The sequence below is a fragment of the Rissa tridactyla genome, chromosome 2 (genome assembly GCF_028500815.1).
Source record: "Rissa tridactyla isolate bRisTri1 chromosome 2, bRisTri1.patW.cur.20221130, whole genome shotgun sequence".
Classification (NCBI taxonomy): domain Eukaryota; kingdom Metazoa; phylum Chordata; class Aves; order Charadriiformes; family Laridae; genus Rissa; species Rissa tridactyla.
In genome coordinates this window covers 46,930,003-46,951,574 of record NC_071467.1, presented here as the reverse complement: position 1 = coordinate 46,951,574, position 21,572 = coordinate 46,930,003, and the positions used below count along the sequence as shown (strand labels likewise).

Here is a 21,572-nt window from a genome sequence, read left to right as displayed (position 1 = left end):
TCAGACAGTAGTAATATTTATTGTTTCATTGACTGTGCTGTGCACATATGTTAAAAATGGTCCTTCAACTGACTATCTCCCAAGGTAGGTAGTTGTATCAAACCTAAATTCTCTAGTCCATTACTTTTGCAGACCTGCCTGGCTAAACTGCTATCCCCATTTGCATTGTGGTGGATTTCCACCAAAGTCTTCAAAAAAAAAAAAAAAAAAGTGGGTAAATATCCTTAGCGTAGTAGTGATTGTCATGTTATTTCAGTTTTCCTGTGCTACTGTGAGAACACAAGAAGGAAAAGACTATTATTTAGCTACTATATGCTGGTATGTCTTTTCCTGTGAGAAAGAAAACCAAAATTTTGTGGTTTATTCTATATTGGATCCACAGCGATGTCTGAGCATTACTGTCTAGCTGAATTCAATACCAGACTTGAGTGTATCATTTTCTGATCATGAAATTGTTTGAACAGTGACACCCAGACATAGGCAGTTAAGGTGGTTGAAAAACAGTAACCCAATAGAGAGCTTAGACTCTGTGGGAGGAGACTCGAAAGACAAAATAACCTGTCTGCAAGGGAAACAGATAATTTCCAAAGTGCAACAAGCAGCACTTGTTGCTCCTCTTCTCTTGAGTGTTAAGCTACTTTCTATCAAGACATCAGGTGTGGTGGACCGTCCTCAGCCTGCTCCAATGATAGTATGTTTGAAGAAGCATGGAAATTTTTTTTTTCATGAGCATACTTTTTCCAAAAATGGTGAAATGCAAGACTTAAACATACTTGAACGTATTGTCCTACTCTCCCTAATTCCTAGACGGTTTGAGGAAAATTGCTACCTTTGTTCTTTGGTATCTTTGTTTGTCAATTTGTAGTTGAAGGTGATTATTTTATAAAAAAGCGAAATATGCATCACAGTAAGTTTCACGTTCTATGGTCCTTGACAGAAAGTGCTTCACAGTAGCCTTTGTTTTGGCCAATCTTGCTTTTCAGCAAAATTAGGTCACAACATGTTCAGATTTATCTGAGACACCATCCTGTATATAGATAAAACTGTTAGTTCTGCCCTCCTTTGAGTTGCAAAGTACTGCTGTAGTGGCCAATGTTTAACCCCTGGTCTGTGCTCTGAGTAGCATGTGGCTGTTACAGCACAACTGTTCTTGTGGCTGCATGTCATGGAGCTGCAACAAAGTGCTTGGGTCAAACAGCTTGGCCTGGCCGGATTAGTTCAAATAACACTTGCCTATCTACAATAGCAGAGAAAATATTGGAAAACAGAAGAATCAAATAAAAAGTCTGTGTTTCTTCCTTTCCCTCAACTTCTATGTGAAAATATTGAACTTGTACTCAAAAGATCAAATGTTTGTCTTAAATATGCCTTTGAACACAGAATGAATTAAACTCAAGTAAAACATGGTGTAACCTGTGACCAAAAATTCTTACCTCTGGTTACACATAAAACATTCAGCTCATAAATTAGCTCCAGCGTATGCTCCTCAGCTAAGGATGTTCTTTCCTAGCAAAATGAGTGTGCATATGATAATGAAACCAGCATTGCTTTTATTGTCTGGGGGAGAGGGGATTCTAAGTAAAGCATCACTACATGAAGTTTCTGTGGAGTTTAGGCAGACACTCTAATAACATGAGTATTTATGGTTTATTGCATAAAAAGAATTGGTTCCTCCAACCATTACCAGCTAGTACCACGTGAGAGCCTGTCTGTCTGCATTACCATCCATGCACAAACTCCAATGTCAAGCCACAACTGTGCTTGTATGATTCATAGCTGTTAGCAAGAAAGACTTATTAGTCATCTACTTTATTGTCCTTCCTATAGAGTTATTCTGTATTGTGCTGTACATTTACTACTTTTTTTTCAGTCTAATTTTAAATTATCAAAGTACTGGAGTTCTTAACACTTCCCTAAGGAAAATGTTCTAGAGCATAATAGATCTACTGTCAAGAAATATACTAATTTCATGATACTCGTTTTTTCTTTATTAATTTCATTGCATCAACTACTGTCTTCTGAGCGTTTTCCCATGATCTCACTTTGAAACTTAGGCTTTCCACCCTGCAAATGTGCCTTGTTTATTTTCAGCTATATATGAGCGTATGAAGGGGTAAAAATTTACCTGTACAGGCTTATAAATTTGGCCTGTGTTTAGTAGGAATAAAGCAATAAAACTGCTGAAATTAATTGGTTCATTTTAGAGCAACGCATCTTTGCAAGAGCTCCAGATGTAATTACAAACAACAGCTAAAAACTTCATGTGAGCTGAAAGTTTATTTCTTACACCACTTTTTACAAAGGCTGGTTGCACTATCTGAATGTAAGCAGGCAGAGTTAAATTAAGGTAGAACTTTGTGTAGACATTGATTTTGGTTGGAGTTTTCTAGTTTATCTAGAGGATTGGTAGGAGACTTCAGACAGCTGAAGAATTTACAGTTTCCCAACAGAGGTATGCTCCTATGTGAGCTTCCCTAGGCTGTTTCAGTGCAAACTTTGCTTTAAACCAAAGTCAGTATTGGCTTCTGCTACTTGTTATTTCTGCCCTGAAATGGATGAAGACCACTTGCTACTCATCACAAATGCATGGTACAAGATGGTGGTTTAAGAGATGCCTTTCTGCTTTGCATTCAGATTAACTTTTTTAGCTCAGATAAGGGATGGTAAGCTTAGCATAAGATACGTCAAAATTCATCAGACAGTCACTCACCTGACTACACTTTAAACCTATTTTCAATGGGTATCAGTTGAATGAAAAAAATAATTCTTAAGTGGAAATAACACACATCAGGTTTGCCATAGCTGGCTTCTGCATGCAGGAATAAAATCTGAGTTAAATTGTGCAACTTTACAATGTCTTGTTGTAAATATGTATGTACTTAAGTGGCTTTACCAAACAGAACACAGCAAGTCTCATTTCCCTCCTTCTGCTTTGAAATTTGCCATCGTGAATTTCCTTGCAAACTTTAGATGGTGTGAACAACCTACAGGCGGCCTGCATGCTTCTGGCATCCTTCTCTGTTTTCCTTCTCTCCTGGTCTTGGACAAGTCTGTTTTGTACCAACCTCGTGCAAACTGCCAGCCCTCTTTCTGCTGAATTTCCTATATAATTCCAGTCCGGAACACTCCCTCTTCTGCTTTGGACAAAGATGCAGCCATGATGTCTTACCCTGGGATAGCAGGTTCCAATAGAGACCTTGTTCTAAAAGCTTTAGAGTTCATGAGTTTTATTAAGGATCTGTCATTCTTTTCCCAGGAAGTGACTATGTTTATGTGATAGTCTTTCCCTAAGAAATGGTTATAGTAGAACTCAAGGATTTTGAAGCGGAAATGTTTTCTAACTGAGGCTAAATGTGGGCAAGAGCATAAATAGAACTTGATTTTACAGAATATGTTCTGTAGTTGCGGTGTTTGCTTTATGGAGGATGAAATAAATACCTGAAATGCAGACAACAAGACAGCAAACCTGACTCTGCCCTTTGCTCAACAATATCTCTCACTTCTTGAAATATTTGAATCTTAAGTGGCCAGCTTATCAGTCCTTTGAAGTCAATGAGAAGACTGCAAATGACATCTCTCATTGTTTTGGTGTATTCAGCGTTCCTGTCTAAATATCCAGGGAAGCCATACGAGGGCAACAAGACAAAAGATCATACAGTTAAGAAAACCCGGGTGTCCTAACTTCTTCAGTCTTTGCCAGGTTACTCACAAAAGCTGGGTAATAGAAGGGAGATACTGTCTTCTGAGATAACAAATCTAAGCTAAGTTCTTCTTAGCGCCTTTTCAAGAGCCAGTGTGCTATTTTATTCTGTAAAATGGAATACAATGAAAGTCAAAACTGCATCAGTCTTTTGGGTTTTGTCCCAATATTTGCTCTAATTGGCCTTGCTAAGGTTTCTGTGAATATGTTACAAAAACTACAGTCAAACGTTCAGTGTTTGAACAGGCTTTTCCATAGCTTAGCTGCTCAGGCTGTCTTTACCTACAATATGACCTTATTGCCACTGAATGATCAGACTGTCCCTTTTGTTAACTTGAACAGTTTTTAAAAGGTAGTTGTTCTTTTAAATTTTAATTGGATCTTCAGACTTTATCTGATAAAGCTGACTGGGCAAAATGCATGAAACGGCATTAGGGTTATTTTATGTAGTATAACTGACCATGCATAAAATTCATGTAGTAAATTACACCCTGACAAATGAGACTTTTGTCCCTTTTATTCTCGTTGAAGTCTGGGTGAGCAGAACATATGGAAATTCCATATATTTAAGAGTCTTAACAGGATCTGTGCTGAAAAGGTAAAAATAGTTATTGGGTGTTTTGAGAGTATTTACTCCTACCTTAACATTGTCTCACTCGGATCTGTAGACTTCGTGCCAAGAGAGAGGTCCAGATTAAATACCATTGAAAATACCAGGTGTGAAGTAGCAGCTCTGCATGGAAAGCAAAGATTAGTCCAGAGCAAGTAAGTTTTCTAAGGCACTATAATGGATACATTTGCTGAGATGAACCTCACTGTTGGAATTGTTGTCAAGAAGCAGCAATTGGCTTTGCAAATCAAATGAAAGCCGTACGGTAAAAAGTAAAGTAGCAGAGAGTAGGCTGGACTACTGCCCTATTCAGCATTTACATTCAGCTTAAGTTCTACCATATTCTACCACCCTTTTGGTATACTGTGTATTTTGCTATGCAGGTTTAATTGGCTATATAAAGCATTTATATGAATTTGTCTTTGAATGTATGCTCTGAAAACAGTGACTTTGCAGATTCATATTATGAACTCTACGTTTATGTTGGCAGACAGATGATTTTTTTGGGAGTCCAGTTTAATAGCTGCGAGAAAACAGCAATAAGCCAACAAAGATATGTCTGTAGAAGTGTACAGGGTTGAGATTTCTAACTATGGGACGTAGCTGTCATGTTCTGATGTCATGTCGTATCCTCAGGTAGATCTTGTGGTGAAGTCGGGTGATAAAAAATTTGTGACCTCACAGCAGTAAAAAATTAGGATGTAGGACAGTGACATCACTGGAGGTGGAAGGGAAAGGTTCAAGTTGAGAACAGCAGTTGTGAAAGCATGTTTATCTGCGATCTAAAGCACAAAATAGTTCAATGGAAAATTGATTCTAAAGTAATTTGCTGTCTTAGTTTGCCCGAGGAAAATTCTTCTTAAGATATTGTAGAACAACTTAGTGGAACAATAAAAGCAATTGCCAACCTGAGTGTGTACAGAAAAACAAGCCTTTTTTAGCAAAGGGAAAAATTAATTCTGTCACATACTAATGAAGTGTCACATTTTCAGATAGAAAACCCAATTTCATTACCTACAAATCTGCCTTTTCTAAACTTCCAGGAGTTTGAAAACTATTCCAAACTCTTACTAGCAAGTTAACCTGCAAGTTCTTGATAGTTGTGTGGTGGTGTATAGAGTACAGATACAGAGTTTGCCAAGCTATTTTACTTTGACTATTTGGTTGGCTTATGTGCAAATAGCCTATACAATTAAGTGTATGTGACGACTTCTGCTGGTACTTCTGTCATGTCATAAATGCAGTGACCCTCAACAAAAGAGGTTAATGGCTTTTGTGTCCTGATGCCATGTCCAACAGAGATGTAGAATAGAGCACTAAGGGGCAGAATTTGCAGTGTTCTTTGCCTTGTTCAAAATATTTTTTCATAAATGGCAGCTAATAAGGTTTTAGTATATAGGGTACAGATAAATCTCTAATTGCCATCTTCATTATATTTCTAGTGAAAAATACTTGTTTCCTAGTGAAAAGGACCTGGTTCAGTCTTATGAAACATATTTTCAGAGTAATTTAAGGGTAAGTAAATATTTATTACTGGTGCAGAATCATAGTAAGCCACAGCAGAATTTTATTAAGAAATGACCTTATAGTTGATGATTATGTTACAAACTTAAACTGCAATAATCCACCTTCAAAATACGGGTCAGTGACTCTCATCACACTGTAGTAAAGGCTGTCATACGGGAAGATATGGAGTATGCTAAAGGGAATGCTCCTGGGACCTGGCAATTAACACATCCCGAGCACACAGCTTTCACAACAGTGCTTACTCTGCATGTGACTCTGCATTAGGAAAACTTGTATTGTTTCGTGTTTTTTTCCAGTAACAAAATTCACAGTTACTGAAGTTTAATTTATGTATGCATTAGATGGAGAAGCTGTAGGCATTTGTGCATAAAACTATAGGAAGTATGTTAACTGCTTTTCCTACCCATAGTATGAAATTTTCAGAGGGTCACCGCTCCTGTGTGACAAATGTGTGCATAGTAAGACTGAGCAGATCACTCGCCAAGGGCTAAAAGAGATTTAACACTTGGAGTTGTCTCTCCTGCTGCTGCTTTTCAGGGTTGGGGTTGGCTGCTGTTGTCAGTGCTGTGTGCTCAGGAACCTGTGAACTGCTGGCTCCCATCATCCTTTCCCCTACCCCGATCCTAAATCTTGCTATACAACAGCCTCTTTGCAGCTGGCAAGCATCTTCTCTGAGTGCTGTGTGAAAGACTGCAAAGAAGTCCCCCTGTGTAGCTCCTCTGTCCTTGATCTTCCTTCACACGTTCCAGGAAGCAAAAAGGCCTTTGTGCCAGAGTTGTGAACCCGGAGTGAATCTCATCTCACCTATAAACCCAGTAGCATTGATGGAAATGGCACACATACATTTCTTGTAGGATATACTGCCATTGTTATATGAGCGTTCTATAGAGAAACCCCTTAAATACCAGGGGCCAAATATAAGTATAAAGCGTTCAAATTAAATAAGCCAAAACACCAAGTTCCTATCCAGATTGTCACCATCTCCTTTTTTTTTTTATCCCCAGTTGTCTGCATCTTAGATCTGACAGTGATTCAAGATATGCAGATAAGTATTTTGGTGCATTTTGGAAATCCAGCAGTGAGCACAGGTTCATGCATTTTAGGCATGAACTGAGGAGTCTTAATAGCTGGATATTACTTGCATACGGCAGACAAAATTTTTCCTTCTGCTAGTACTACTGCAATATTTGCTTAAAAGGAATGTCATACAGAGATGTTCGTATGACATCTTTAGTCCCTGGGTTTTTTAAGGTCGGTTTAATGTTTGCAGTTTTGCAGGGACCTGATTCATGCCCATTGGTTTTGAAAAAAATCAGTTGTTTCAAATAGATGTCAGCAGTACAAGTTATCTCCTGCTATTTTGCTAGTCCCTCATTTTCCTAAGGTGTAGACTTGCAACGTCTTGTATGGTAGGAAAGGAGTGGGCAAACTGTGACTATTGGTACTACTGTCCACACAAGGGAGAGACAAAATTAAAAAATAACAACCTGTATTAGGTTTACAGTAAAGCTCCTATACATTAAGGAGCCTTCTCAAGAAAATGGATCCCCATGATGCTGGGCTGGCAGGTGTTTCTAGAAAAGCATCACCATGGAAAAAAGGGCTGCCAGCAAGATGAAGCAGCAAAGCACATTAATCAGCTCCTTCAACCAAATGAACTGAGGACAGGCGTGGGTTTTGGCACTTGTCCCACAGTGACTTCCCTCTCAGTAAACCTTTTCCCAGGGCAAAATCTGGTAGAAGGATCCCAAGCAGAGCTGCAGCCTCCCTCCCATTACAGGATTTGCTATAAGAGGGAAGGAGCGAGCCTGTGATCATTACAGTTCTGTTTTATTGCCCTGTTAAATATGATGCCTTATTGCTATTTTTAATTTAATTCTTTTGTGAGAGTGGAGGTGATAAAACAAATTGTTTCTATGCTTCATTCACACACCTGATGGGAGAATGGTGCAAGGGAGCTGCAAACTGTAATTCGCATGAGGTACAGCAACAAGAATTTCCAAATGCACGTACGTGGAGTGTGCTGAAAAGCTGAGATTTGCTAATGAACCCGCTTTCATCCCCATTTCTGATTGTATCTAATTATAATTTATAACAACAGTGCCTTACATCATGAACCCTATGTTCATTTGTGCTATCCCATAGTTTTTATTGCAAGTCAAAGAACACCCATCTAAGGGTATATATGTGACCTTGTAAAGGCTTTTTGCTGTTTCAGCAGAGATAGGAGAGACCACAAGTGAGAGCAAAAATTCTTATCAGGGACTAGAAAAAGAGACCAGGGGTTGGGCAAATTGTGCTTGGGATCTGCCTATAGCCATCCAGATAGAAAGCTAAAGGACTAAAGAGCCCTGCAGGCAGCAGCTCAAGTTGCAGGACCATGGGGAATGATGAGCAGTGTGAGGGAGATTTAATAAACCAAGTAGAGGATTGATGGGTTTTATTTCCTTTCTGATTTTTGCATTGAGAGTAGGAGAAGGCAGCATGGGTAATGTGAGACTCTGCTCCAAGAGAAGAGGGAGAATGCAAACTACCAAAAGGTCTACAGGGTGGACTATTGATGAAACTCCTGATAGGCAATGAAAGAATTTACATATGCTTGCTGTGGATGCCTAATAACTATAGATTGCGTGTAAGGGATACCAGTGAGTCACGTGGGTGCATCCACCGCTGTTCCAAGAGGGGAAACTAAGGCAAGATATAGGTGATCTCTTAATGTAAATTGACCTTTCTACATATTATGTTTATATTTGTTCATATAGCTGCTTCATAATTAGTTCTGCCAGTGCTTGGTTTCCATATGTCTTAAGGAATGACAGTATATTCTCAGATTTATTTCTGTTTATACTAATTAAATGCTAGTAAAACTGTCCACCTAAAGGACAAATTACAAATCATCTTTTCCTCAGCTCTGTGTTGGAATTCTCTATATTCCTAACTATTAAAGCTGCTTTATTTTTTGTGTTCTTCTGTCTTACAAACAGTTATGTAAGTTTATATTTCTACATAATTTAGCTATGCACTTCTTACATTGAACTCATACAGAGGAAATAATGAAAAATTATGTAGGAGGAGGATTTCCAGTTATTCAAGGCCTGAAGTGTTGAAATTGTACAAAGATTTATATTTTTATTAAGCAAAATCATGGCATCTCCAGAACATCTCCATTGCATATGAGCTTGAATATACATGAGAAAAGTCATTATCAAGGTTACGTACCTGAATTTCTTTTTAAAAATTGTTATGCAGGGTTGGAAAATAACATTTAGCACCATAGCTCTTAAGAGGGAGAAACCTATAGTAGGAAGGTAATTCCTGACAATGCGGAAGGTCCTCAAAACAGACTGTATGTTGTCCACTGACAGTATAAAGGGAAAAGAAAAACCATTTTTCACGTAAAGGAAACGCCTGATGATTTCGGGCAAAAGAATGGCTAGTTCTGCGGGATGGTCGTTATTTGTAAATGTCCTTGGTGGCTGCAGGCTTGTCCCAGGCTGGCTGCATCCCCTGTCCCTGCTGCACCACCCCTGTTGCCCAGCTGGCTTGGTTTGTGATGAAGGCGGAAAGTGATGAAGGCAGAAAGACTGTGGCCCAGGTTTTGCAGTCAGCAGCGGTGTATGCTGAATGGTTTGTCTTCTTCTCCTTTCCAAACCTACATACTGAATCAATTTTCTATTGTCCTACCATTCCATCTGAGGAGGGAGAGGACTCCTTCTAGGCTCTGCGGGCAAAGAGCTTGTGCGATGGAGCCAGGGGGTCTGTCTATTAGCTAGCTAGTGCAACTACAGATAGAGTTGCTTTTCTTGTAAGCATACAGATTAATCCAGGGAGGGCTCCTGTGTGGTCAGCCATGCCACAGAAAGTCAGTGATAATCCTAACAGAGAGAGGAGCCTCCAGGTGCTGAGGTGATACAGAGTTATGTGCCCATTTACCTTGTGCCACAGGGGCTTCCAACTGACTCTGACAAAGAGAAAGTAGATTTGTGCTCAGAAACGTGTCTGAAGGAGGAACGCAGAGCACGTTTTGTAGGTCTGGCTGTAAGGTAGAATATAAGAAGCAGTATTACATGCTCACTTATCTCTCTGAAGCAATGATACAGTATGGAAATTTGGCAGAGGGGATTGCCATGCTGAGTACCCAATGTGGTCATAGTTCTTCATGCTGAGGAATCCTCAGTCTCTTGGAAGAGAGTTATATCTTATCCTACAAAGTTGTGTTAACGGTGCTGTAGAAATGAAGTATTTTTAACATCTTGTAGCCACAAAGAGCTTGGCATCATCACCAGTTAGTTTCAGTTACCTTGCAATGCAAGGCAAGATGTCCCTACACGCCTGTGGGGGCGGAAACATAGGGCTGGCATTGCCCTGGATAGGCAAAAATCCCAAAGTCCAAATCAGAAAAGGGGGTCAAAGTCTTTCAGCACAGGGTACGTTTTAATACCCCCTGTTATCTTTAAAAGATCTTCACTTTTGCCTCCCTCATGCCTTCGTAGTCTTATTTCAGTCTCTCCTAGTAGCTCAGTTCCATTTCCAGAGGCCTGAAATGAATAAATCCAAACATGCTCTATTTAGACTTACACCCCATGGCCAGCACACCCGATACGGCATTTCAGAGACTGAGGGAAGCAAGCCACATTTCCTCATGGAAAAAAGAAAACTGCAGCAATACAATGACGTAAGGTTTATCCTGCAGGTTCACCTCAGGTTACAACCAGATCTAATTCAGCACGCTCTTGTCAGTACAGCTTACTTCAGCTAAACCGAGAAAATAAGTTCAATTCTACATACAGCTAACTCCCACATAAAGCATCAGAACCTTTCCAAGCTAATTTTTTATTGCAGATGGGTTTTTTTGGTGGTTTTTTTTTTTTTTCATTTGAAGAGCTGTTGGGCCTGAATAATGTGGTTTTATTTATATGTCTGGTATCAAACGAAAATAATCTTATGAATTTGATTAAAGAACCATCTCAAAGTAAACAGGACAGTCACACATTTAAAGAAGATGTTACCACACATCAGATGCTAATGAGGTCACTCAGGAGGACATTGCTGTTTGGGGCCTCTACTTGTCCCCAGGGTGCATTTTCTCAGTGGGAAAAGGTCCTGCTATGCAGTCTTAATCTAGAGCATGTTTTGAAGTAGCTCTTCCAGCTCGTGATGTGCTAAACTGCCTCTTTGTTTTCATCTTAGTAGGCTCCGAGAAATGAATTGCATAAATTTCACAGCAGTGAGATTTATTTTTTTTATATCTGAAATAATTTTACAATTTGACTCTCATATCACAGTGTAGCGGCAAGTTTCATCAGCTAGAAGACCCTGGAACTCCTAGAACTGCAAATACTCTTAATGCCGTGGCAGACCAGAAGTCAAGTTTGCACGAAAGATGTCAAGCAGCTCAAGGAAGTGAAATAATGTATCTTGGCCCAAATCTAGGCCAAAGTGTTTTTACACACCAAAGCAAGTAGAGTTGATGTATGCTTGCTGCCTTCATCTTCAAGTGCTGCTAGCTACTGGCAGACAGAGCAAAAAATTGTTTAGAAAGCAAGGTTTTATGGTACACTCCCAAGTCTGTAATCTTTTTTCTTAAACAAAATTTTTAGACAGAAATCTCTTGATTGAACTTCAGTGTTAAGCAAACATTGGCATGTTGGATCTGACCCAATACATTGTTCCTGACAGTGCTCAGGAACTGGCCAGCTGATAGTTATGGAATAATGTGACAAAAGGGGGATTTTCTTAATCCTTGGGGATTCCCCTTAAGGGGAATGTCTTAATCCCTGACATTTAATCATTGCTTGTGTGAGGAGGTATAAATGTTTGTCTTCTATTGCTTAAAAAAAGCAAGGTTCATTAAGGATTATATTGTTTCTTTTTAAAACAAATGAGTTTCTAATGGGAACAAGCAGGAATTCATTAACAATCTAATGAATATTTTCTATATAGTCCTTTTTGGTCGCAATTATATTATGCTGCAGACAGCTCCACAGGGTAAACTATGCTTTAAGTTTAAAAAGGTAGAACAGAATTTTCCTTAATCTCTTTTAAATTTGCCTGTCAGTTTTAAACTCCCTGTTTAACTTTTCTTCCATATCTCATGAATTATTTTGTCTTTTGACTGCAACGTATTCTTTTTGTTTGGAGAAAATAAATATGAATGTTTATTTTCCCTTCTTTTACTGCTTATAATTTTTATACAGCTAGCCTACATTCATCATGTCTCTCCTCATTTGCCTCGTCTCCAAACAAAAATCGTCCTTTCTTCATACAGCTGATTTCCTGAGACTCCTGGTGGTTTCTTCCCGGGGTCCGAACCCTTTCTTTGGCTGCTCTTTTTGCAGCCCCTTGGCTAGCACTACCTGTAGCATTCCTCATACTAGATTTACAGTTCTTTCGTTTTGTTTGCTTAGGTGGAGAGGGTTTCCGCACACCCCCTTGAATTTCAAGCTGCAGGCTTGACATTGCCAGTGTCATCTGAAGTGGTACGAGCTGGAGTTCAAACAGGTGGTACCGTCGGGCTGCTGTCACAGGGGATGAGATCATACATTCATTCTGTCTCCGTGATGGATTCGTCTAACTCTCTCCAACTCGAGCTGACTTTGATCCCCTATAATGAAAAGCCTTAAAATAGAAAATGGAAGGGAACAGAGAGGAGCTTTAATTATTTACTGGCTAGGTCGAATCCATACCTTTTGTAAAGAGACTTCTTTTGTTGTTTTTTGGTCTATTCAGTTTTCATTAAACCAAATTTAAATCTTTGTGCTCAGCATTGATTCAGATTCTGGGGCTGATTAAAGAGGCTTTTGAAGGAAGCTGCATTTTTTCTTCTTTTACTTAGTTATTTTTTCCATTTACTAAATGGAATAAAAATGCTCCCTAAACAATTTCCAGTACTTTAGTCACAGTGCTAGGAGGTCCCAGCTCAAAGTTTTAGTTGCTCTGAGAACCTTGTGACATGACACCCATCATAAAGCCAATGAAGGCTAGGTAGAACAAAACAGATAAAAAGTGGGTAAATTTGTAAATTCCCAAATTCTCTGGCAAGCTGAGACCTGATCATGTTTCCTACCACTGCTAGCATGGTGTTTAGCTGTGAGCTCATGCTGCCCCTGCCATGTTCATCCCTCTGGTAACACCTGAGCAGCACTGGTACGGTGTGGTGGTCTCCATGTGTACCCCATGAGTACCCCATGACTGCCTGCTTTCACAGGAGCATTCCCAATTAAAAAGCCAATGTCATCCTGAACATTTTGGTAATGTGTATTTGCCCTCCTCTGAAAACAGTAAGAAGACAGGCTTTTGGTGCGCCATTTCCTTGCATCATTATGCGTACAACCAGAAACAACCTTGCAGTTACCTCTGTAGTCTTAAGCAGAAAGCTTGCTTGATTTATTTTGGAAGCTAGTGTCTTCATAGTGTGCGTGGCTGTAAAATCTGCATGCTTGAGTTGAGGCTTGAGGAACCCCAGTGCCTATCAATATCACTACATCCACGGCTCCTTCACAAAAATAGACAGTAATGTGAAAGATAGTGATGGTTCAGAGAAATGTCCTTGCTTTATCCTCACCCTCTTGGTGCCTGTGGATACACTAACAGGCTACCATACATAGGGGAAAACATGCCTTTAATAGTTCTGTCTGAGCTGCTGTTAATTTGATTTCCCTCAGGTAGTCAGTGTTCGGTCACAAAGTCCTGGAGCAAGACTTTTTGTAGCAAAAAATACAGATAATTTACGGTGTAATGTCTGAGGCTCTTAGATAAAGCATATGCTATTCCGAACAAAGCAAAAAAATGATTTCTTTTATTTGGAGATAAACATGATGAACTCAGAAAGATGGGAGGAAGTGCTATAATGAGGAGCACGTTTATTCAAAGCAGCTTTGTGGTATCTGGCAGCGAGCAGATTAAGTCCAGACCTATGCTTGGTCTCTGTGCCATACGCATTGTATATTTGCAGGCTGTTTGTTATGACACTTCACAGAACAATGTCAAAATAATGTGTAATTATTATTGAGTTACTACAGATAAAATATTTTTCAATATCTCAGTTTTCCTGTGGAAGTTGTTAGTTTAGTTTATATTTTCAGTTCCATTCCAGCTTCTTCCATGTAAACTGGGCAAGTGTGAATTAGGTACATTGTGTCTGTCCTGAGGCCAAACTGCATTTGTTTGCATTTATGTAAATCCGGGGTAGTGCCTTGGAAAAGAATGGGCTGGATTCTGCCCCAAATTGTCAGGTCCATTCCTTTGCTGGGGCCACTCATTTAGGGGTGGGATTTTTGAGCAGGACTCAATGCTGCTGCAGCAGTTCTACTACTGCTGTAGCATTGCATGGCTCCTATAGCATTGCAAAAACTAAATTTGAAGAATTTAGAGCAGAACTAGGTCATGACCAAGTGCATTTGAAAATGCCATCCTAATTATTCACAACTTTAAAATTACTGAATGAGTTTCTTCCACATTTGCTCTGTTCCATAGATTCCATTGACATTTAAATGTAATTCACTTTATCACCATGTTATATCATAAAGTCCAGTTTCCAGTATTTTTATTAGCTGGTAGATGTTCTATAATATAAAAGGAAATAATACTTGGGGCATAGAGAAAAAAGGGAATGCAGTTAATCTGTTAACGTTCCCTTTCTGGAATTCACTGATTGATTTTTTTAATCTCATATTGGTATTGGGAAGGCTTTTTGTTTAGTTTCTAGCAAAAGTTGTGTAAAGTTCCTGAATTCTCCAGAAGGTTTAAGGTAAGTGCATGACTGGTCTGTCAAAGACCTAATGTTGCATCCAGCCTTTAAGACTCTTTTACTATGGAAAGTGTCCACTTTTCCTGAAAGTGCTGACTCTTCTCATAATTCCTCCGTATTCTGATGAGTGTGCACCTTCTCAGGGAAAAGTGCTTGAGAGGGATTTCTTCCTTTGAGATGTTTTCTATTCTGGTTTGGATTTCCATAAATCAGTGCTAAAAGGAAAGTGTAGATTGAAATACTGCTCTGAAGATCGCACAAACCACAGTGTAATGTTTGAACGTTTGAAAAGATGTATTTTTCTTGGGGTATGGGTTTTCACTGTGTTCAAAGAAAGGCTTTCATAGCAACTGCAAACGTCTTTTACAGGTGGTACCCAGTACTGCCAATTTCTCAGGCCTCAGAAATAGTGTACAGAGCGGGAGTGTTGCCTGGAGTTGCGTTCAGGTGGTCATGGGTTAAAAAAATCCCCATTCTCTCCGACAGTGAGATTGATAATTCCCACATGATTAATTGACTCCATAAGCCATTTCCCCCCACTTTTTTTTTTTTGCCTGTGCTTCATGTTGTTTGAATTTAACATGGCACTAACGTGACTCGGAGGTGGGGTGTTTTTTTCCCGTTGGCTGCACCAGGGTGCAGGAGGCGTTTGCTGCCTGTGTTGCCTAACGTGGCGCTGGGCTGCTGCTGGCAGCCGTTCTCTGGGAGCTTCGTGGGCCTTTCTCTGCAGCTGATCCTGACACCCATCCATCTCATAAGATGAGATCATTATCTAAATATGTGTAATAAAGCGAGATGATCGTGCACAAGGAGAGGCGTTATTTTCCTAAGAATAACACCGGCAGGTAAAGAGCAAAAAAGATTTGATATGTTAAATGCACAAAAATCCGTGTCGTGCCATCTCCTGAGCGTGATGGTGGTTTCTTCCTCACCAGCCATGACTTTATCCCTTTCCCAAGTCTGGCTGGGTCTGTCCTACCTGCAGATTTCTTGCAGAAAGCTGCTGTCCTTTATCGCATCTTCTCGCACTGACATTTGGGATTTCTCCACAGGATGGGTACAGCAGAGGGAGTAGTAGGACAAGCTTCTCCCAGGCTGTCTCCGCAGCCCAGACCCTCCGGCTGATCTAACCTCTCCCCTTCTGTCCCCATACCCTCAGCAGCATCAAGACCGCGCTGCCAAGCCCGAGTGGTCTGTGGGCACCTTGGGCGGGGAGGGAGGGAAGGAGATGACTGTGTGGCAGAGACACCGACCCCAGCCCCTGCACAGCATGGATTCATTTCAGAGAGCAAGTCAGACGCTGCTTGCTTTTATATAACTGATCTGATGGGATTCGTGTTGTTGGCCTATATATTAATGCTCCAGCTCTCATTAGCAGTTTCTGAGACTTCCAGGCCTCCTTCTGTGTTCTTGCTATGTATTTTTTTCTTAAAGAAAAAAAAAAAGCCATTTCCCCTTTTTCCCAAGGTTTTCGTCTGGAGGGTTGAATAAAGTGAGTTTTATTTTAAAGCAGGAGAGTTTTTCAGTGGTATGTGGAATGAGTGAAAGGGGATTGTTCCTGCCTTTGGCTCAACTGAACAGAGAGTCTGTTTCCTAGATTATCCTCTTCCAGTTCTGAAAAAAGTGTGTGTGTGTCACTCCATTCACATGCATGTCTGCCTGCACGCACACTTTAGGCACTGGCCAAATTTCCACGAAAGGCCTGTGGTTGTCTGTCCAGGCAAATATATATACATAATGTTTGTGGCATTTTTATGAAATAACTTACTGGAAACCTTTTTTCAGTGTAGAATATAGCACTGCAATGAAACCAAGGTGCTGGAGCGAGACAGGATGACAGAGCTGTTTCCATAACAAAAATAATTCATTTCATAATTTCAAGAATCAGGACATTCATTTCAGGAGAAAGTTACGGCAAGATAAATTTTGGTGTCATAATCTTTACTTTCACAAACATTTCAGTTATTCTTTTCAGGAATAGGCTGCAATGAGCTCTCTTAATTAGCAGTCTTTGCTACCTTTTGTATATTGGTTGGAGCAGCCGTGAAGCAGAGGGTTCTTATCACTGAGGAGACAAAGAGCATCTCGTGCTGGAGCAAAGGCTGTGTCATGAATCTTTGTAGCTGGCATGTGGAGTGTTTGTTTATTTTCCTTCTGAGTTTGGCTTTGTAAGGAACAATCATGCTATGTTTGTTTGTCTCACACTGCTGGACACGGCCAGTAGTTTTGAACTCATTCGACATTTCTGCTGAATTCAACACAGAGGAAGAAATCTCAGCTATACCGATTCTCCTTGACTCTCGTGAAGTGGGATTCAAGACAGCACCCCAGTAAGGACAGGACAGGCAACGTTCCCCTCTTGAAGCAGCTCTTGCTTGTGCTGGCTGGTCAGTCTGAGCACGCACAGCTCTCAACCAGCTGCACGACCTGCTTGCTGCTTTTCCCCCAGGTAGGGAGAAAGTACACAGGGGTGTGTGGAAGAGGGTGGGAGTGCTGATGAGGGCAGCACCTGGAAGAAGGGCAACCGTGGAGGCCTGGGGAAATGAAAGGGATTATTGTGCAGATGACAGCGCACGTTGCTTGCATGGTACATTAAAAGAAGCTGAAAGTGCAGGTGGGCACCGCTCATGTCCTGAGGGGTAGGAGTAGTTGTGAGAGTTTAGAGGAAATGGGGATTACTGTCGTTGGGAACAGTAAATAACAAAGGATCATAAATCCTTAGGAAAACAATCTTCATTAGATGCACTGCTCATCAGGCAACTTTAATGAACTACAGCTGTCACTGCAAACCTTTCAAGTTCAGCCTGTTTTCAGGTAGGGAACCAAGAATGGATGATACAGTCTTTTTATTTATCTATGAGTGCCATCATAGATAGGAAAGGCTTTTCCAGGGCTCAGCACTGTGTGGGATTAGGTTTAGCTGTCTTTTTTATTATTATTATTTTTAGAAAAATATTTTCCTTTCACTTTCCTTTCACCAAATCCTTTATATCCTGGCTCTTGTAGATGTGATGTGCTTATATATGATGATAAACAGTGGTTTAAACTGTGTGTTTGTCAAAAAAACTTCAGCAAACTATAAATATAAAACATTGGAAAAGGAAAGAAATGTTTAAAAGTAAATCATGGATTTTTTTTTCCTTTATTCAGTAAAATGGATTGACCGAAAATGTGATTTGTTTCCGAATCTTAGATGTATGACCATGGACATTCTCCTTTCTTCCCATATAGCTTGAATCACAGAAACACAAAAAATAAAACCAGAACAGCCAGCACAGAAAATCCTCTGTTGCTGAAAAACTGCTCATGGAGTGTATACCAGCTGCATTCCCCATTTACTTTTTTAATGCGTACCGAGAATTCAAGCAATTTGAATGTTTTGCAAAGAGTGGAGCTAACTCATTTGAACCTTTTTAGTGACTGAACTTCCTCCCATTATCCAGTGAGCTTCCCAAAAACGACAGGAGGATGGGATTCCGTGAGGAAGGTGTTGCAGTAGATTTCTTTGGAGCAGTCAGACTCAGCGCTGGGGGTCCAGGGCGGTGTTTTGCCCCGTGTAAGCCCATCTCAGTCCCTTGGTTGCCTTCAAGAGCAAAGGTACTCTGTCCTGCTGGATGCTGTATTGTGGGGACGGAGGGGCAGTGGGTGCTGGGTGGTGCTACCAAGAGCCCCCAGTTCCCACCAGTTTCAATAGCTGTTCTCCATCTCTTCCAGTAAAAAAGTGGTAGGTGGGAGAGAAGCAACTCATGGGTCAACGCTCGGCCAAACCCCGGCTGTTGGACCATGCTGGAGAGGGCTCATGGTGTAACCAAGTGGCTGAGTAGCCAGGGCTGAGGTAGGTGGGGGGGCTGGCGGGTGTATAGACCGAGCAATACAGAGTAAAGTCAGTGTGCTGGGTCCGCTGTGACAGGCAGGAGCTGCGTTCCTGTCAACGCAATGGTAGTCCCCTACTCAAAGCTCTTACTCTTGATCAAACCCGTGCTGAAATCATCTGCAGAGGTTAACAAGATTATTCCTAAGAGCATGAAGTACTCTGAGTAAGACCTAGAAGGACTGAGCCCGTAGGGTAGAAGATGTTGCTTATCCCAGTAAGCCCAAATCTTAAGACTGCCAAGACAAATGAATTCAAGACACTGACAGACAAGGGAAGACAAAGAGCAAATTCTGTGCACATTAAAAATAGCTAAATGTGAAGGGACAGACCATGCCTCTTAGGCACCGGTCTAAATTGGGAATGGGTAGGAAGTCATGCGGCTCCAAACATGTTACATATTTACACTTGTCAGTGGTACCAAATTACTCTCTGCTCCACGCCGCTCCCTTCTCTGCTCCCACGCCAGCTCCGGCTCCGGCTCCTCCACAAGAGCTTGCTATTGATAGATGTTCATGTATCTCAAATGTAATGCCACAGAGGTCCCTGATGTATTACATTTGGTGATGGTTTTACGCAACTGAGAGAGAAAGGCTATTACTCCCTCTCATAGCTGTGGTAAATCTCTCCCAGCTGTACACTTTGCGTTCCATGTTAGACACTGGTATTATTGCACATCTCTTCATCTGAGGAAACTGGACACCTGTCTTCTCCTTTGGCTTATGTAATACAGTTTTTGGACATATGACCTCTGACTGTCCCATTCATGGGAATGGGATCATGCCGTCCATGTTGACATCCAAGGTTTCACAGTAATTTCCAGCATCCTGTTCCCCAAAGCTCCACCTCCCACATACTGTTAAGTTTATAAATAACCTCTTAAGAGACATGGGAAGCAAACACTTTAAGTGTTCTTTCAGAGGATCCCAAACCCATTCTCTTCTTCCCTGTATCTAGTAAGGGAAATACACAAGTTAAGATAAAAGTGTGGACATGCTTCTGTGGATTTCCCTGCCTTTGTTTTTCCCCACACTTAAGCACTCTCTAGAGGTAGGCTGGAGTCCTAGAAACAGCTCGGTCTTAATCCTTCCTGTTCATGACTTCCCTTCTGAATCACCACATTTGTCCATCGTACCTTCTTCCATGGGGAGCTTCTTCCTTCCTTCCTTCCTTGTTGCCCTAATTAAAAAGGAGCCCTCAGCCACAAAAGCATGACTTTTCTTTGTTCTTTCCCTTTTGTCTCTCCGAGCATCTGAAGCACTGTGCATTTTAAGACCTTGTGTTAACACTTGTTCTCTGCTTCTAGTGATTATCATCCCTTCCAGCCTGACATCCTTACAAAACAATTGAAAAAAACATGATTTGAGGTATTGTATTTTCATTCCATTATATGAAGTTGCTCCATTTGACTGGGAGACACTGTGGCTCAGTGACTTTCTCTGCTCTGAGAGATTTGTGGCAGTCTTAGAATCGGCTCCATTGGGAAGCGATGCCAGGCAGCCTTCCTGCAATTCACCGCAGCTCCTAAATCTGAGTAATGGACACATTCCCTGAACCCTTGTATCAGCAATCGAGAGTTTTAGGACCTGAGGCAAAGAAGTAAAGTGACTTCCTCCCTTTATGGCAGGAAGTCCGTGGCATGTTTTTCTCTTGCTGGAGTTTTTGAAGTGCTCTGGAAGTCAGGCATTAAACATACTGATGTCTGAGTAACAAAGGTTAGTGATTCAAAAGAAATCTTTCGACTTTTCAGGAGCCATCAGCTAGTTTATTCTTTAATATTTGTACGTTGCTGGCAACTTTTCCAGGCCCGTGAACCTGAGCTGACTCCAGGTTAAGAGGAGCTCTTGCCTTCCTGCTGGTGGGACTGACCATGAAAATGGCTGTGGAGTTACTGCTTTTATCAAAGTTTTTATCTGTGTGTTATATATATGTTACCAAACACATACTGATATCGAACAGCATCATGAAGAGTAGCTGGCAGGCAATGAAGTGCAGGCTTACTTCGTGTGGACTAAGATCCAGCCCTTTGGATGATTCTTTTAACCCTCTTTAAGCATTTTCCTATTTGAGCCATTTCCTTCGTTAGCCTGAAGTAAACGCATGATTACTTTTACTACTAAATCAGCCTAGCCTCTCAACACCAGTGCTCTGAAAAGTGTAATGCCTTATCAAGGCATTTATAAACCATGTTTTTAGCCAAGTGATTCTAGGCACAGCTTGACCTTGCCCCTCCACCCCGACATGTGCTTGCTGCTTGCTTGGCTGCATCCCCCAGTATGGACCCCCCTTGGCAGCAGCTCAGACAAAGGCCAAAGGCTGTAAACGGGAGATACCTACCATGTTATTCTGTTTGAATTGGTGTGAGTGACTGTCAATTGATATTTTCCAGTTTCAGTTGCAAGTGCTCAATAATTCATATGTTTTACATGCGGTCTTGTGGCTTGTTCCATTGGCACCCATGTCTGAGATAAGGCAGTCTCGATGGCAAGCAGTATTCAACTGAATGCGCATTTACAAATTAAAAACAGGCCTGCTTCAAAAGGCTGGCGTTAAGAGCCAGGGGGTTTTGTCAACACAAATGACTCCTGAAGCCTCTGGTGGGGATGCTGATTTTCTGGGTTACATGGAAGGACTTTTTTTCCCCACTCAATCACCTCGAATGCTGCCAGTAATCCGTAGTCTCCTTATTTCCAAGTCTGACTTCTGAACAACGTTGCAATGCATTGTTATCGTAAGGAGACACAAATTTACTGAGTGGATGTTTAGAAGCTTTGTGTTTAAGATTTGGTAAAATCTTTTGTTGTTCCGTTTGGGTTTCTTTGTTTTTATATGCCACTGCTCACTAAAGCTCTCTGCATGAGCAGAAGTGCTGTAAACATCCAAATATGAGTCTCTGTGGAAGCTTGATGTGACAGAGGGTGAAGTGCTTCCTTGTGCTCCTTCAGCCGGTTGCTTTTGGAGTCCCCTCCAAAAAAGCGGGGACTTTCTTCCTGTCCTCTTTCTGACAGCGATTCAATCGGCGACTCCGGGATCCAAACCCAGAGACTTTGCCTGGGTTCGGGGGCACAACGAATCATTGCAGCTACCTCCACTCCCAACCACAGCCCATGCCCCA

General features: G+C 41.0%; 1 protein-coding gene across 3 annotated transcripts in view; it reads left to right on the top strand.

Annotated features, from left to right (window-relative positions):
• The window catches only part of DTNA (dystrobrevin alpha), a 227,400-nt gene that overhangs the window by 22,097 nt on the left and 183,731 nt on the right, over positions 1-21,572 (top strand). The window lies entirely within an intron of this gene.